A 17,092-nucleotide genomic window follows, 5' to 3' on the forward strand; every position below is an offset into this window, starting at 1 on the left:
TTTGACAAATGCATTTCTGTGCTTTATACCAGATGCAAGAAAAAATGGTATTCTTGAAAATACTGCTTCAAAATGCAAATTTGGCAGCTCACACGCAATGGCCACCACCGCTACCACTTATCTGTGGCCACGGTGGTGGCCGCCGCATGTGAAACTTCCCCATGGCCAGCACACAGCTGCCACAGCCACCATCCTACACCACCACAGAGCCATGCAGCTGGCTGCAGGGTACAAGCAGCGGTGCAGTGGTAGCCACCGCATGCAAGCCCCCCCCTCCCCTGCTGGCCAGGCGACATGTGTGTGGCCCTCATGCGGTGGCCGCCACTGCCCCACTAGTGCCATGCCCCACACCACTTGCCTGCAAAGCTGTGTGGCCAGCTGTGGGCCAGGTACACGAGCCAGATCTGCAAGCTCATGACATGTGCAAAGACCAAAACAGCCCATCTCATCAAGTATTTTGCAGGCAACCTCCTGAGACCGTGGGGGGTGTACGTACCAACCCTGGTCCTACAAGGTCCTGACCGAGTTCGGGGGTTAGTATGGGCTACAGAATGAAGGCCCAGTAACTATGTCAAACTACAGAAAGTTACAGAAGGTGGTCAGAGCTAGAGACATGTTATTGACTGTTGAGCTGCTCCCTGATGATGGCAGCCAGGTCGTTTGGAAGTGGATCTTCGACAAGGACCTACAAAAGGACCACAGAAACCTGAACTGGCTAATAGCCCACTGTGCACTCTCAGCGAGTGTGTGGAGACAGAGATGGACAAGGGACTTGACCCAGCTGCCCCAGGGAAATTTGGCAAGGTGCAACAGAGACCATTGACTATGCCTCTGTCCATACGCCAAAGAGGTGCAAAAAAGGTGAACCAGTTCCTTGAAGAGTTGACAGGGTCAGGCTGATGATGAGGGAGGTGGCACTGTACAGACACCTGACTAAACATCAGGGAACCCCGGTAACCCACTTTGACCAGTTTGTGTCTTGTGTCAGGAGCATCCTTTGGAAGTCCAGGAATTTCCTGATATACAGACACATGGAACTCCAGGAAACAGACTGTTAAGATGTTCCTGAGTGAACTCCAGTCCTACTACCAGAAATTGGTGGAAGAGGACAGAGAAGATGCAGCCAACTCCACCTGGCAAAGGGAGTCTTGGCACAGGCTCTTCAAAGACTCCCCTAGAAGGGGAGCAGACAGGGACAACAAAGAGAACAGTGAGACAGCTGGACCTGGAGACAGCGATGATGGCAGCAATAGTGTCAGCAGCAGCAGAAGCAACAGAGACAGTGAAAGTGACAACAGAGAATGAACGAAAACTGGAAACCTCAAAATCAGGGCTAGAACTAAGAGATTGTGACTGGATTAGGATAAGGACTGTGGATGGGTGCACAGGAATGCAGGTCCACAGATGTGTTTATTGTAACAGGTGCATGGGCTTTAAATGTGGTTTAAGGTGCGTGAAGAGAGAGATCATCTAGTAACACCTCTTCTCTCTCTCAGAGAGAGAGACAAATATTGAAAAAAAAAAAAAAAAAAGAAGCATAGTTTGCACTACATACAAGTAGGTTCAAAACTGCTGCTTAAAAATATGTTCATAGAGTACCTGTGTTGAAACTAGCAGTAGTTTAAAAACCAAGGTAAAATGCATCAAATATGGATGAACTAAATTCATGGATACATGTGAATTACTACCTATATTGGAGTTTACACAGGTAAGTTTACTTCAAGATCCATGTATTCAAATTTGCTTCTCACTTTCACATGCTCAGGGAGACCAGGGTCTGATAAGCAAGGAGGGAGGGAAAGGGGCTGCAGGGGGAAAAAGTTGTGGGGGAGGCAGAAGGCAAGAGGGTTATTTGGCCCCCCAGATTTATTTTCCCTGTTGTAACAGTGAGAGAGGATCAAATTTAAGTCAAACCTGCAACAACTAGATTCTGTACCTGCAAGATTATAACAAATTTACACATTTTCCATATATAGAATGTAATTATTGGGGGGGGGGGGGGGTGTCAGCCTATAGTTGAATAAATACAGTGTGTGTGTGTGTGTGTGCGCGCGCACGCGCACACACACACACACACACTAACCTTGTTCTTCAATCACAATAAGACATGCCAAGGAATGAATGATAATATAGCAATTCAACCTTGGGCCCAGCACTGCCCTTCGCATGGATTATAATACCATAATTCACACCCTGTCAAGCCTTATTACCAAACAAATGCATGTTGAAGCTAGATGTTAACTGTTTATGAGAGGACTTTATTATGAGAAGACTTTATTAAATGTTACTAGCAGCTCCAAATTCACTTACCACTCACTCAGTCATTTCAGGACTTTTCCAGAAAGTCAGGATGGTCTATTAGAGAAAGTCAAGGTGGAGCCGAGGTCTCTCAGAATTGGAGATTTTAATGTGCCCTTCTACTCGGTTTCTAGAGGAGCTCTTTCAGTGACACTGGATCCATTTTATGTGGTATTTTGTTACTTATTGAATGACGGGAGTTCTATAAATGCAGTTAGAAAGTCAGTTACTGCTCCTGCAAACCAAGTGCGATCAGCCTGGAAACCTGTTCTTCTTGCCACCTCTCCATCAACTGCTTTTCTGGTGGTGGTGGCAGGTGGAACCTCAGAATGTTCCTATGAGCTCCTCGGGTGTGTGCGCGTGTGGGGGAAGGAGGTTAGGAAGCTAGGGCTTCTGGTAGGAATGCCCCTTTCCTAACCTAAGAGATTGTGAGGCTGGGGGGAACGGGAGATTATACAGTACATTCTTGTTATTTGCATAGGCTTTTTTCCAACGTTATCATCACAGGCTGCCTATCTGCATAAACAGAACAGCAACAACAACAATTTGGAATGAACAGCAGAATCCTCAATCATAATGTGGCATTGCACTTCCAGAAGCACCAGTTTTTTTCTCAACTCTTAGGCTAGGGACAGACATTACATATAAACCTGTTTAATTGATCAGAAACTGGTTTAAACCTGTAACAGAATAGATGTTCAATGCATGTAAACCAGTTTGAAAATGGCTGAAACCAGTTTGAGATGAACCTGGTTGAATGTAGTATCAGATTTAACGGATTTGGGTCAAACTGGTTTATGCAATGTCTGTCCCAGACCCCTTGCTGGTTTAAGATAAACCGGACACCCCCAGCATCCCAGCATGCTCTTTGGGCTGGACAGGGCTCCGGCTCCACAGCAGGGCTGGCCCCTCCTCTCTGCTCCCTGGCTGCAGCTCTGGCACAGACTGCAGACTGTTCCCCACTTCCCTCTCACCACTCCCTGCTAAGCAGGAATTTCCCCCTCCCCTCTGCCTTGCTGAGAAGGTGTCTGTGTATTAGCTAGCAGACCACATGCTGGCTATGGTCCATGCTGAATCAACAGGTAGAATCAATAGGCAGAATCAACAGGTACCTGATAATATCCCTCTGTTTTCTTAATGGGGTGATAAACCCTGAGTTAGGTGGTGACAAACGCTGTTATTGATTCCCTGCTCGGCTAATCAAAGTGTCTTGCTAGGGTCTGGCCACACCCCCGCTCCCTCCCCACAGCTCAGCGCAGTGCTGTGGAAGGAACAGGAGGGCTGCTCTAGCACCCCCCAGCTTCTAGCTTGAGCCACTACAGGCGTGTGCCTGAGTGTCTGGGATGTCTGTGCAGTTAAAAACCAGTTCAGCCTAGCCAGGTTAGACTAACCTGCAAAGATTGAATCAATTCAGGGTCAGGCTTTTTGAATGTCTCTTCCTAGATCTGAAGAGTTACTGGCACAAAAATAAAAATTATGACAATTTCTGTTCAATCACAAGTTCCATTGGACCTCACACTTGACCATGGATACATGAACTGTAAAAAGAAAACTACACATATTAAATCAATTCTCTTTCTCTCAGACATCCTGATTACTGAATGGTCTAACATGGGTAGCATGGCCATTAGTGAGAGGAAACAAGTTTGTATTTCTCAAAAACCAAAATGTGCTTATTAATTTCAAGCAGCAAAAAGCCCTATGTAGTCATTCATCAGATTCCAAAGAGGTTTCATAACTTGAAACATTATGATAAATACCTGTTGTGAACAGAAATCTCTTTCCACCCACATCTCAATTTTTAAATTACTTGATTAACCAGTCTTTGGCTTTCTTTTCCTAGTCCCAGATTTTGCAACAAATCAAAAACATGCTAAAGACTGCAATTTAATTGAGCAGATAGCAAATGCTTTTGTACTACAGGAAAGTATGGAAAAAACCAAAATATGTGAATACCCACTATGCAAGAAAGCAGAATCTAGTGTATTCATCATCTCCAGACTGGTGCAGAGCATCCACAAAAGCAATTAATATATTCAGTACGAAAAAAACCCCTCTGTTACTTAAGAGTTCTGTAAAGCCAAGACTCTGACAGTAAATTAATTTTCACTGAACTGAATTGATCTGCTTGCAGAGCCCAATGGTTTTAAATAGCCATTGACTCTAAGTAAACACAGCAAAAAGATATTTCATTGTCCGGAAGTGCCATACCACAGCACAACACTGCTCTGGTGTAGACCAAGGAGTCATGAACAAGGAACAATTCACCTAACGCCCCCTTCACTGAATTATTTTCCATTTTTTGGCATGGGCAGGGCACAGCACAGCTCTATGACAATTTAAATGCCTTACTGGTATTGATAAATAAGTTACTGTTCTAAGACACCGTTCATCAGGTAACCTCAAAACACAATGCAAATAGTATGCTACTGAGCCTTACAACACTCTTCTGTGGCACTACTGTCTCAGAGTTGCAGAATGGGAAACTGAAACAAGGAGAGCTTAAAAGGGACTTGCTGAAAGGCATTCAGCACACTAGTGAGATAATCAGGATGAGAATCTGAATCACCACCCCCATTTTGCCCATGAGTGACACAATCAGAAGATCTATAAAGCACAAGTCCCACATAGCTTATCTATGGGGGCACAGGAGGGAAGGGATGGAAAGATTCTGCAGATGGAGACTTAGAAGAAGAGATGGGGCAGAACATTTACCACTCAGCATCTCTTCATGGCATTCACTCTTGAACAGTCCACAAGTATTGAAGTTTCAGCCAAACTAATGTGTGATGAAAACTAGGTATCCTAGAAGTAGGTTCAACTCTGGATCTCAACACTTCACATCAGAATTGAACTGATGTTCAAAAGCCTGCATCTTTAATGAAGTAAAGCTTTAATGTTGCAATTTGCTCTAAGCAACTCATCCTGGTGAAGTTCAGTGTAGCTATTTAAATACTGGAACATTTCTGCAAGCTGATTAACAGCCAAGAGCCACAAGCATGAAAATGCCATTTGAAACACTGGTAGCATAATTTGTACATGCTTGTTGTCAAGTATAACTGGGACTGCAACCCTTGAGACAATAAATTGCAGGCAAATCATACATTTCTTCACATCAAAAATGGTTCAAGTCCAGTATTCTACATGGATACCCTGACAGCTCACAGCTAAGAAGAGTATACAGTCCATCAGGGATTGAATAGCCCTTTCCAGAGGAGTACCTCAAATCCATTTACATTCAGAAAGAAATATTCCAGTCCTGGATTTATTTGCAATTGTGAAACATGAAAATGCTGCCTAATGAGAAGCAAATTAATTCCAGGAGGAGAACACTCCTTGTGTCTGCTTCTCTTTTCAGAGTCCATTAGCAAGTCATCTTCCTTGGTAACAGGCTTAAAGCAGGACCAGAATGGAGGTGCTTCCATTATCTAGTTGGGAGACTGGGCGTCACCCATTTAATTACCTCTGTGAGATTTTCCTGGTTCATAGTAATCTTAAAATAAACAGAAAACCAGGAATGGTAACTAGCTGGCTCAGTGGGATGCTGTGTATTCAGCCCTTCAAAGGATCAGATCCATGGGTACTAGAAGAGAGTACTGTCATGGTGGGGTCCTGCAGGAGGGCCATGATCTCCTCAAGGCCCCTTCCCATGCCAAGTTGGCCCAAGGGCACCTTCAGATTCTCGCCCGCCACATCTTTGATGACACAATATAAGGGAGGCTGCCTTTTCCGCCCTGTTGGTCACGTCTTGCTATAGTCTCTGCCCTGTGGACTCCCGGACCCCTCGTGGGTCCCGCTCTACAAATGGGTGCTTCCGGGGCACCCTAGCCTTAGGGGCTATGCGTGGCTCCTACCACCCCAATACCATGCCCCAAGCCTCGCAGATGTAACGGATGTTATTTTGTCCCTCTCTCGCTGTCTTCACACCCTCTCTGGCACTCGGGCTCTCCGCAGCTCTGTCCCTCTCCCTGTGCTCCCTCTGGCACTCGGGCTCTCCGCAGTCCCGTCTCTCTCTGCCACGTCTCAAAGCACTGCCTCCTTCTCCGGGGCCTCCTCAGTAAAGCCGCCCTCTCCTCTGGGCCTCCTCAGTAAAGCCGCCCTCTCCTCTGGGCTCTTCTACAGTGCCGCCCTCTCTCAGGAATACTGCCCCTGCAGTACTACCCCCTTCTCCGGGGCTGACCACGCCTGCACTGGGGCTTCTCAGCAACGCCCCCTTCTCTAGGGCTTCTCCGTAATGTTGCACCCTCTCTGGGCTCGCCACACCTGCACTGGGCTTCTCAATAAGGCTGCCCCCTCTCTGGAGCTCACCATGCCCACACTGGGGCTTCTCAGTAATGCCCCCTCTCTGGGCATTATTGCCTTTTTGTAGGGCTGGGGTCTATGTACCCCAAGTGCTGCACCCTCACTGGCACTGGGGTTTTCTCACTCCTCTGTGGGTCCCCTATGAGGCCTCCTCCAACCCCTAATAACCTCACCCAAACCACCAGTGATAAACCACAACACAAATGCAAGCCCTTTGGCTATAACTTAAACTGAAGCCACCCAGCCATAACAACATTCAATCCTACCGGTGACCCTTTATCTCTCAGCAATGTTAGATACTGCTCCTGTATCAAGCTTCTCCTCTCTCCCATTACAGAAAACTCCTTCCTCTTTGGCTGCTGGCAGGGAACTGCTTCTGGCCTCAGCCCCTAGGGTTTATAAGGGCCAGGCCCTGCCCCTTACAGCCAGCTGACCTCCTCTGGTTCCCCTGGCAACCTGCAGCTGGGCTCATCACTCACTGCTAGGGCTCTTTCCCTTGCAGTTTCTCCTCTTTAGAAGCAAGGCACCTGAGTGCTCTGCGACAAATACTATACCTGGCCCTTTGCTTTCGTTTCCCATCGCAGCACCACAGGCCTCAGAAAATGGCTTGGTGGGCCACATGGTGGCCTGTGGGCCGTATGTTGGACAAGGCTGCATTAGTGGAATAGGACTACCAAGTCGTTACTGCAAAAACAAATACATTTTCTTATTATTTCTTTGAAAATCTAGCTCCAGTTAAGAACCATCATCACTAGAAAAACTTTAGAAAAAGTTCTCAACCTGGAGGGAGTTTCATATACACCACTGACTTAATGAAACACTAATGTTAATTACTGTTATTGCAGGATTCCATTGTGCCAGGCACCAAAGCAGCAGAGGAGGGGAACAGGTGTGTTCCAAGGAGCTCTCACTCTAAAGAGACAAGATATGTCAAAGGGCAGAAGAATGAAGGGGCACACTCAACATTTTTTTAATACAAAACACAAAAACCCTAAAAACTCTGTAGTTCAAAGTACCCCAGTTTATATCCTAAACATCACTCTTATAGAGTCAGTTCATTATTTCCCCACCAAGATGTTTGTTAAAACATTTTCCTGTTATTTGCATAAATCTTTCATATGATAATAAGAGGAGAACACAGCTAAAAATAGGTAAAACTGGTTGTAAAACCAGAAAAAATAGAAAGGGGATTCAGGAGCAAGAAAAAACATCTGAAATAAACCACAGCCCTTTAACTAACTAAATTTCAAGTGAGTTGTGCCCTTTAAAATGGAACCAAATAATTATAATCTTACAGAAATACAAAACTAATTTACATAGATTAATTCTCATCTAGTTTTACAGGGAGTCAATTGGTTGGTATCCTTGTGATTTATACTGCAGTAATCAGTTACTGTACGGCAATATAATTCTCATCCCATTGTTTCTTACTGCATATATAACTTTTTTGAAATTTCCAGTAGATGCCATAATTCATTATTCTCATGTGTAGGAAAATGGAAAAGCTAAGTTAGTCAATTTAGTATTGATATAATAGCCTACTAGTACAGCACTTTGATTGTAATAGGCAACATTAAATGGCATCTTTGAACAGTAAAATACTGGTTTTAATCCTTTGTAGAGCTGCTGTATAAAAGTAGAGCTCCAGATAACATCCTAAGAACTCAAGTGACAACTTTTACAATGGAGAATGTGAATTAAGCATTCATGGAAGATGCCAGATTGAAAAACCTGGAGTCAGTCCTCTGCTTAGCTACAGAATGGATGAAACACTTCTGATCTTGTTTACACACAGAAGTTGCTCTTAATTGGTTTAAGAAAGCTACTTGTTAAAAGTTTAGTTAAATCAGTGTCAGTTTATAGGTAAACAATCTAATTTCAGTTTGCCTTTTCTGTGTTACTGACACAATGCTGGTTATGACTTAGTAATCAGTGGGTGCATCTACATGTGCGCTTTAATGTACAGTAGCCTATTTTACTGTGCATTAAAGCATCATGTAAAAACCATGCTAATATGCTAATCCACAGTAAAAATAGGCTACTGCGCATTAAACATCACTAAAAAAGCGTGAGCTTTCACTACTGCACAGTGGGGCAGCCTAATGCACATTTAGTACCTTACATTAGGGGATACTTTTACATGTGCTCTGGGGTGGGAGGGCAGCACACCAAGAGCTGCTCTAATTAAAGCACCACAGTGTCTTGTATATCAGCATCCCTGATATAAGCTTAAAAATGGTGGTGGGGGCACTGAACTAAAGCTTGTTGAATGAGCTTTAGTTTAAGTACCCCTGCAGCCATTTTTAAGCATGGGAAGCTCCAGCAGACTTGACTGAGTCAACTCTGACGTGCTATAATTATAGCACATCAGAACAACCTCCACGCTCGTGTACATGTACCCAGATATAATACATTTAATGCACATTAGGAAGAGTGCATTAATGAACATGTAGACATGACAAGTGTAGACCAAGATAAAGGTCTTCAGCATTGTGTCAGCCAGTCATAATTAAATCTTGTTCTGATCTACCCCGTTTTGACAAACCATGGTAGGCTTGCCAAGCCTCTAGGATTGCCCTGGAGTCTCCAAGAATTGGATATAAATCTCCAGGAGACTGTTGAGAGTCACCCTAGAGACAAATGATAAGGCACTCATTAAAATAAATATTAAATGTTGAATCTGATTTTATACAGTAGTCCAGTGGGTTTTTAAAATGTAATAGAAATGTGTATTTGCCGTCCTGACAAAGTCTACGCATGGTAATCCGTAACTGATATACGCAAGCATGTGGGCACATTCGCATTGTCATGGGCATGTTGGCATTCTGGCAACCTCCCAGAATAAATTCAAACAGAGTTGGCAACCCTAAACCATGGTCATCTTTGGCTAAGATAACTTAATTGCCTACATTCTGCAGCATAAATAATGCCTAAGTGGAAGATATTCCTTAAGTCACCTTGCCCTCCCTACTGAAGATATTGCTTAGGAACTAGCTAGAAGGCAATAAATTAAATTTGTTCACATACTGAACAGCCATTGAATGGGAACAACTTTGATTCACTACCAACTGGGCGTCTGCTAGATCTTGCAGGCAAAACCAAGCTTCCCATCTTAAGATGGGAAGTTATGAAGTGAGCTGTGGCTCACAGAAGCTTATGCATCTCTAATTCAGTTAGTCTATAAGGTGCAACTCTATCCTGCCTTCTTCATAAAATGGTAATTAAAAAGAGCCATTGTTTAGTAGCTTCCTCCCTGTATTGCTTTCCAAGTGCTTTTAAGGGGACTGATCAGATGAGGCTGCAAGCTAGAAGGGTGCCATTAGGAAGTAGAGAATTAATTTGTTTTGCATTATTGCTATCAAATGCCCATGAAGATAATTACTAGATAATGATAAGCTAGTGCTGTCAAGTTTCCCTTTCTATTTTTTCCACTTAATTTTTTCCACTTTGCGGTACAGACTTTCTGGGAAGGAGGAAATTGAGCTCCTTACTAGATGTTCACTAACAATGTTCACTTTAAAACAAGGTCAATTCCTTGTTGGAAGGGACACAGTGGTACAGTAGGTTAATTCACTAATAAACTTTGGACTCTTGGAAATCTGGATAAAATACAGTTAATTGAAAAAAGGTTTGACGATCTCAGTCAATTTTCTCTTCCCAGGCTACAAAAATCAACCAACATTACCGCATTTTCTGCTCAGGAGCATCACAGGACTAAAGCACAATTGATTTTGTACTGAGAAGTTATGGTACAGCTGAGAGGGAGAAACTGGCATTATGTGTAACCATTGTTATTAGTCATGTGCTTCCTGAATCTCAGAAAAAAACCAGGAGGAGAGGAGGGGAAGGGGCTGTGGAGAGAACCAACCTGTCTGGGGAGAGAAGAGCTAAAATATACATTAGAAAATTGTACATATATTCTGGAAGAATATGGGAGTCAGATTTGTAGAACTGCACATATGTTCACAGTAACCATGAACAATGAATTAGTTAACTGTAGATGCAGAATGAAAAAAAAAGCTAACCTTTATGCGTGAAAATAAATCCCAGAATTATAATACAGAAGCTGTAGCTTAAAGCCAGACTTGCATACTAAAACAAAGTAGACCAAATAAGAACTATCCAAGAAAACCTAGACCAGATGCAAATGCTCAGGCAGCTCAGTGAAGGATACAGAATATCAGATTCCTGATAAAAAGACACCTTCTGAGCATCAGGGAAATAGAACTGTTTTCAAGTAAAAGAAAGAACTACTGTTGATTCCTGACATGTTGGCACAATAGTTAGACTGCTAAATGACAGTAAGTTGTAGCCAAATATAGTTACAGATACAAAAAATGAGAGAAGGTTTACAACTCAGGCTCTAAACATTTGACATGTTTTTTTTTGCCAGACATCTACTGACATGTTAGTTTTAAACACCTTTTCTACTTTCATGGGCAAATTCTTTCATATACTCTTAGGCTAAAACAACACAGGCACTGACTGCACTCACCCTTGAGAACAATAAATGTAGTGGATCAAGGTCATGTTGGCTCTTGCACACAGTTGTGAATTCCACTGTGAAGGGAGGAGATTACTCTGCCCACTAGCCCTCTGGTATTATAACAGAATCCTTTAGCTTCACCTCATTCTTTAGGACTCCTTGACAGCACCTGTTCATTTCTGTGTCAGTAACTCTGTCTATACTGCAGGCATAGAAGTGCATGATGATGAATGCACCTGTTTAAGTCACTGGGACCTGCACAGCAAGGCTGCCTCTGGTACCTAAGATAGCTAATTTAAATCTACCTTGGGTGGCTTTATGCCACCTTGCAACCTTGCTGTAACTGCTGTGTTGACATAGTTTGACTCTTCCCAATTTTTTTGCTTCACTATGGGCCTATTCTTTTCTATCATTCACTGATTAAATAGAAAATCCTGCTGTAAATTAGGCCATAACTCCAGAGGACTGCTGCCAGGGTGGAAAAATGGTGCCCACTTTGGAATGTAACAGTTTGCCAGAAAGATCATTTAGAAATGAGAGATTTCTTAAACAAACAATGGATTTCAGAGACAGATTTTCATAAGCTCTGAAAATGTTTGTTTCCAGCTATTCCAAGCAATAGAAGATAGGGACTTATTACCCAACATGGAGGAGCCTGCAGGAGTGGGAGTCCTCAGACGATAGAAGGTGAAAGGCAAAGCCTTCAAGCTGTGGATGAAATTTGCCCTCTGCTGAGGGACAGCTCAAGGCTGGGGATCACTTAAATTGCACTAAACCTGTGGTCTTAAGCAGTGTATAGGTCTTTGGCTCTTAGTACAAAGACAAGTCTGATGCTGTGTGAGAGAAATTCAGCCCTTAATTATAGAAGTGTGAGTTCCAGATATCTTGTTTTCCCTACTGGTGACATGGCTGAGTTTGATCTTTTACTTAGACTGCTAAGTGTTGAAGACTGGCCCTGAATCATCTGAAAGATGGTAGCAAAAACATCTAGATGTTCTTCATCGTTGTAGCATAACAGGGATCTTGCCTTTAAATCAGATGCTGGGAGCTAAACAGAGGTTTGTCATCAGCAACTGCGTATAAGCCAGCAGCCGCAGGTGAAGGAAGAAACAGTCTTAGAATTACCTTTCTAACTAATCCCAAACCAGGCTTGAAAGATTTTCAGCAACAGAAACATAGAAAGGCACATTGATTTGACAAAACCTTGAGGCGGATTCTGCTCTCACTCACACCAGAACAAATCTGGAATAACTCTGAATTCAATGAAATTACATAAGTAGTAAACCAAGAGGAGAATCAGAATGAGAATGTACATTCAGACTCTGTCCCCCAAAGAGAAGCTGTCTTTCATAGATTCATAGATGCTAGGGTCGCAAGGGACCTCAACAGATCATCAAGTCCAACCCCTGCCTAGGTAGGAAAGAGTGCTGGGGTCAGATGAAGAAGAGGGAAAACACTTTCTCTCTCTTGCTGTAGAGAGTAGGACACAGTCCAAAGGCTTGAAGTTGCACAGTAAATTCAGACTGGATAACAGGAAAAACGTCTTCACTCTTAAAAGTGAGGCAGTGAAATAAACTGCCTAGGGAAGTTGTGGACTCTCCATCCCTAGAGGTGTTCAAGAGGTTGGACAGCCACCAGTTGAGAATGATCTAGGCCTGGAGTGCTCAAATTCCTGCCTGTAGGCCAAATCTGGTGGAGGGAAAGCAATGGCAATTATAGATTCATAGATGTTAGGGTTGTAAGGGACCTCAATAGGTCATCGAGTCCAACCTCCTGCATAGGCAGGAAAGAGTGCTGGGTCTAGATGACCCCAGCTAGATGCCTATCTAACCTCCTCTTGAAGACCCCCAGGGTAGGGGAGAGCACCACCTCCCTTGGGAGCCCGTTCCAGACCTTGGCCGCTCGAACTGTGAAGAAGTTCTTCCTAATGTCCAGTCTAAATCTGCTCTCTGCTAGCTTGTGGCCATTATTTCTTGTAACCCCCGGGGGCGCCTTGGTGAATAAAACCTCACCAATTCCCTTCTGTGCCCCCGTGATGAATTTATAGGCAGCCACAAGGTCGCCTCTCAACCTTCTCTTGCGGAGGCTGAAAAGATCCAGGTTCTCTAGTCTCTCCTCATAGGGCTTGGTCTGCATGCCCTTAACCATATGAGTGGCCCTTCTCTGGACTCTCTCCATGTTATTCGCATCCCTCTTGAAGTGCATTGCCCAGAATTGCACGCAGTACTCCAACTGCGGTCTGACCAGCGCCCGATAGAGGGGAATTATCACCTCTTTGGATCTATTTGTCATGCATCTGCTGATGCATGATAAAGTACCATTAGCTTTTCTGATGGCTTCGTCACACTGCCGACTCATGTTCATCTTGGAGTCCACTAGGACTCCAAGATCCCTTTCCACTTCCGTGCCACCCAGCAGGTCATTTCCTAGGCAGTAGGTGTGCTGGATATTTTTCCTCCTGAGGTGCAGCACTTTGCATTTCTCCTTGTTGAACTGCAGTCTGTTGTTTTCTGCCCACTTGTCCAACCTATCCAGGTCTGCTTGCAGCTGTTCCCTGCCCTCCGGCGTGTCCACTTCTCCCCATAGCTTTGTGTCATCTGCAAACTTGGACAGAGTACACTTCACTCCCTCGTCCAAGTCGCTGATGAAGACATTGAAGAGTATCGGTCCAAGGACCGAGCCCTGCGGGACCCCACTGCCCACATCCTTCCAGGTCGAAGCCGACCCATCCACCACGACTCTCTGGGTGCGACCCTTTAGCCAATTCACCACCCACCGGACTGTGTAGTCATCCAAGTCACAGCCTCTTAACTTGTTCACCAGTATGGGGTGGGATACCGTATCGAAGGCCTTCCTCAAGTCTAAGTATACGACATCCACCCCTACTCCTGTGTCCAGGTGTTTCATAACCTGGTCATAAAAAGAGACTAGATTGGTCAGGCACGATCTGCCTGCCACGAACCCATGCTGGTTTCCTCTCAGCATAATTTGTCCTGCCGGGCTCTCACAAATGTAAGCCTTGATAATTTTTTCAAAGACTTTGCCAAGGATGGAGGTGAGACTGACTGGCCTATAGTTGCCCGGGTCCTCCTTCCTCCCCTTCTTGAAAATGGGGACCACATTGGCCCTTTTCCAGTCCTCCGGGACTTGACCCATGCGCCACAAGCGTTCAAATATTCCCGCCAGTGGCTCTGCAATGACGTCAGCCAGTGCCTTCAGCACCCTCGGATGGAGCTCATCCGGGCCTGCCGACTTAAAGGCATCCAGTTCTTCCAAGTGACTCTGCACCATCTCAGGGTCTACGCATGGTAGTCTGGCGCCTTGCTGCTGCCTCTCTACAACCCCAGTGAGAGACTTGTTTTGCCCCTCGCTTAGGAACACTGAGGCAAAGAACTCATTGAGGAGTTCAGCCTTGTCCCCCCTGTCCATCACCAATTGCTATTGCCCATTTAGTAGGGGTCCTATTCCTCCCTGGGCCTTCCTTTTACTCCCTATATATCTAAAAAACCAATTTTTTGTTATCCTTTACTTGGGATGCCATCCTCAGCTCCATGGTAGCTTTGGCCCATCTAACAGCTTCCCTACAAGAGCGAGCAGAGGAGGTATACTCCTCTTTGGTGATCTCTCCCTGTTTCCACTTTTTATGTGCTCCCCTTTTGGCCCATAGGCTGCCCTGGATTTCTCTGGTCAGCCAAGGAAGCCTCCTGGCCCCTTTCCCTCTTTTTCCTCGCATCGGGATTGTCTCCCTTTGTGCCCGAAGGATCATTTTCTTAAGGCACAGCCACCCTTCTTGGGCTCCCATCACTTTAAAACTCCTACTCTGCAGTGCGTCCTTGACTAATCGCCTGAGTTTGCTAATTAATAGTGCCCTCCTCCCCCATTGCCAAATTCCCAAAGTCTGTGTGGCCCGATCAAGGCTAGGCTGGGCCCCCTCTCCCCACACAGCTGGATTGTACCCCTGCACCACCCACCCAGCCCATGGGGTGGGCACCACTGATGTAGGTGTAGCTGTGCCTATGTTCTACTATGGGTATTTCCCATGCTTCTGGGTTTTGCTGGTTGCCACATAGGGCTGGACGGAAATTTCCCCTTTCCCCTAGTGTTGCTACATGTACCAGGGTTTACTTAAACCTTTGCAGGCTCATGATTTTGACTGGGGTGTGCTTACTAAATTAAAGCCAGAGGTTCCTGACTAGAAGGTCCTGCCCCTCCATTCAGCATCAAACCAATCACCATATTTGGGGTCAGGAAGGCATTTTACCATATGGTCAGATTGGTAAGAACTGTGGGAAGTTTTGCTTTCCTTTGTAGCAGAGGGCACGGCCCTTTTCCTGGGATCTCTTGAGCATATATTAGCAGCCTTTATACCAGCAGGACATTGCCTGCTGTGGTTCCCCTGCTTTACCTGTAACAGGTCAGGGTGTTACATCTTGTGTTGCGTCAGGGTCGATTGTAGTTTTGCTAAGAGGTTAGACAATGGATTTGTATAGCATGGCTTGGAAAGGGATGATCCTGCCTTATGCAGGGGGTTGGACTACATGACCTATGGAGTTCCCTTCCAAGCCTTGCTTCTCCATGATCCTATGAATATTCATCACTGCTTCACAGCTTTTGGCAGAGCATCACATGACACCTAAAGCCAGCTCAGCAATTGCTGACTACATCCAAGTTCCCCAAAGGGCCAAGGAGTCTTCTCCACCTTGCAGGTACTTTTGTCTCAAGAAAAGTAAACTGCAGAAAGAGTGAATTGCTGAATTTACTGCATATGCTAGGGGGATAGACAGGCACTGAGACAGAGTTAATGCTGGTTCAGACAGAGGCACCTTCAGTCCTTCAGACATTAAGAGATGTAAAAGTATGAAATGAAGATCACAGTAGTGGCATTTTACACTTCAGTATCCTCAGTAAGACTGAGTTTCCTTGAAAAGACCAACTGTTTAAGGGGAACAAACAATTACTCAATAAAAATGTTTGTTAAGTCAACATAGAATGAAGGGATAAGTGGCAGCTGCCTGGCACAGATACCAGTGAGGAAAACATTTCACAAGAGCTCCTTCCCTGCCAATACCCCACACAAGCAGGTGATGTGATCTGAATGGATATCAGGCAGGCTTGAGGTTAGGCATTGAAACAGAATCCTGCTAAGCTGATAGCAATATTTGAGACCAAGAGGGCTCAAATACATCTGTACAAAGAACAGAATATACCCAGGGTCCCTTTGCATACCATGTAAGAGCTGAGAGCTCCATAGCCAGAGGAAGAAGTTTTCAAAGGGCAGTCAGGCACCAAAAAATGGGAAAGGAGGACCTAAAGTCAATTGGTACCAGAAAAAAAAATCTTCACCTCCACCTACAGAGCAGTAAAGTCCTGATGCTAAACCACACTGAAGTCATTGAGAACCTCTCCATTCACTTTGATGACTTTGGGTCAGGTATTATGTACACTCCCACATCATCCTTAGAAGCACTGCACCTAGTCCCAGGTTTCCAGGGAAAATGCCTACAGCAGCCCCCACTGTAATGCTGCTTTCCCTTATTCTGTCCCACCCACACAGCTCTGCAGCTACCACATCTTTAAAGATCCCTCATGATGCAGTCAGTGCATTCCTTCTGTATACAGGGAACAGTTAGGACCCAACCATATTTTAGTTTCCAGGAAAATACTGTTCACAAGGTAACTGGCACCATGCTGTGCTTACTGGTCCTTCCCCCAGAACAGGTTCGTGGAAAGTACCACTGGAGGGTGTGTATTGATACTTCCATACAGGAAGATAAGCAAAACAGAGGAAGGTTAATGAATCTGTGGTAAAGTCAATTAGTTGTGACTTCAGATGGAAATGCATAACCTCCTAGCTTCAACACTGACATTCTGTGGCCTTTGTTAAGAGCCGATGTAACATACAATTAGCAGTACAAACTGTATTTTTGGTCCTACAAAACCCAAGAACAACACAACATATTTCTGATTGCCATCTACGGGCACTTATCTTCTAAGTGGATCTTTGAA

Source organism: Alligator mississippiensis, chromosome 11, assembly GCF_030867095.1.
Source record: "Alligator mississippiensis isolate rAllMis1 chromosome 11, rAllMis1, whole genome shotgun sequence".
Lineage (NCBI taxonomy): Eukaryota > Metazoa > Chordata > Crocodylia > Alligatoridae > Alligator > Alligator mississippiensis.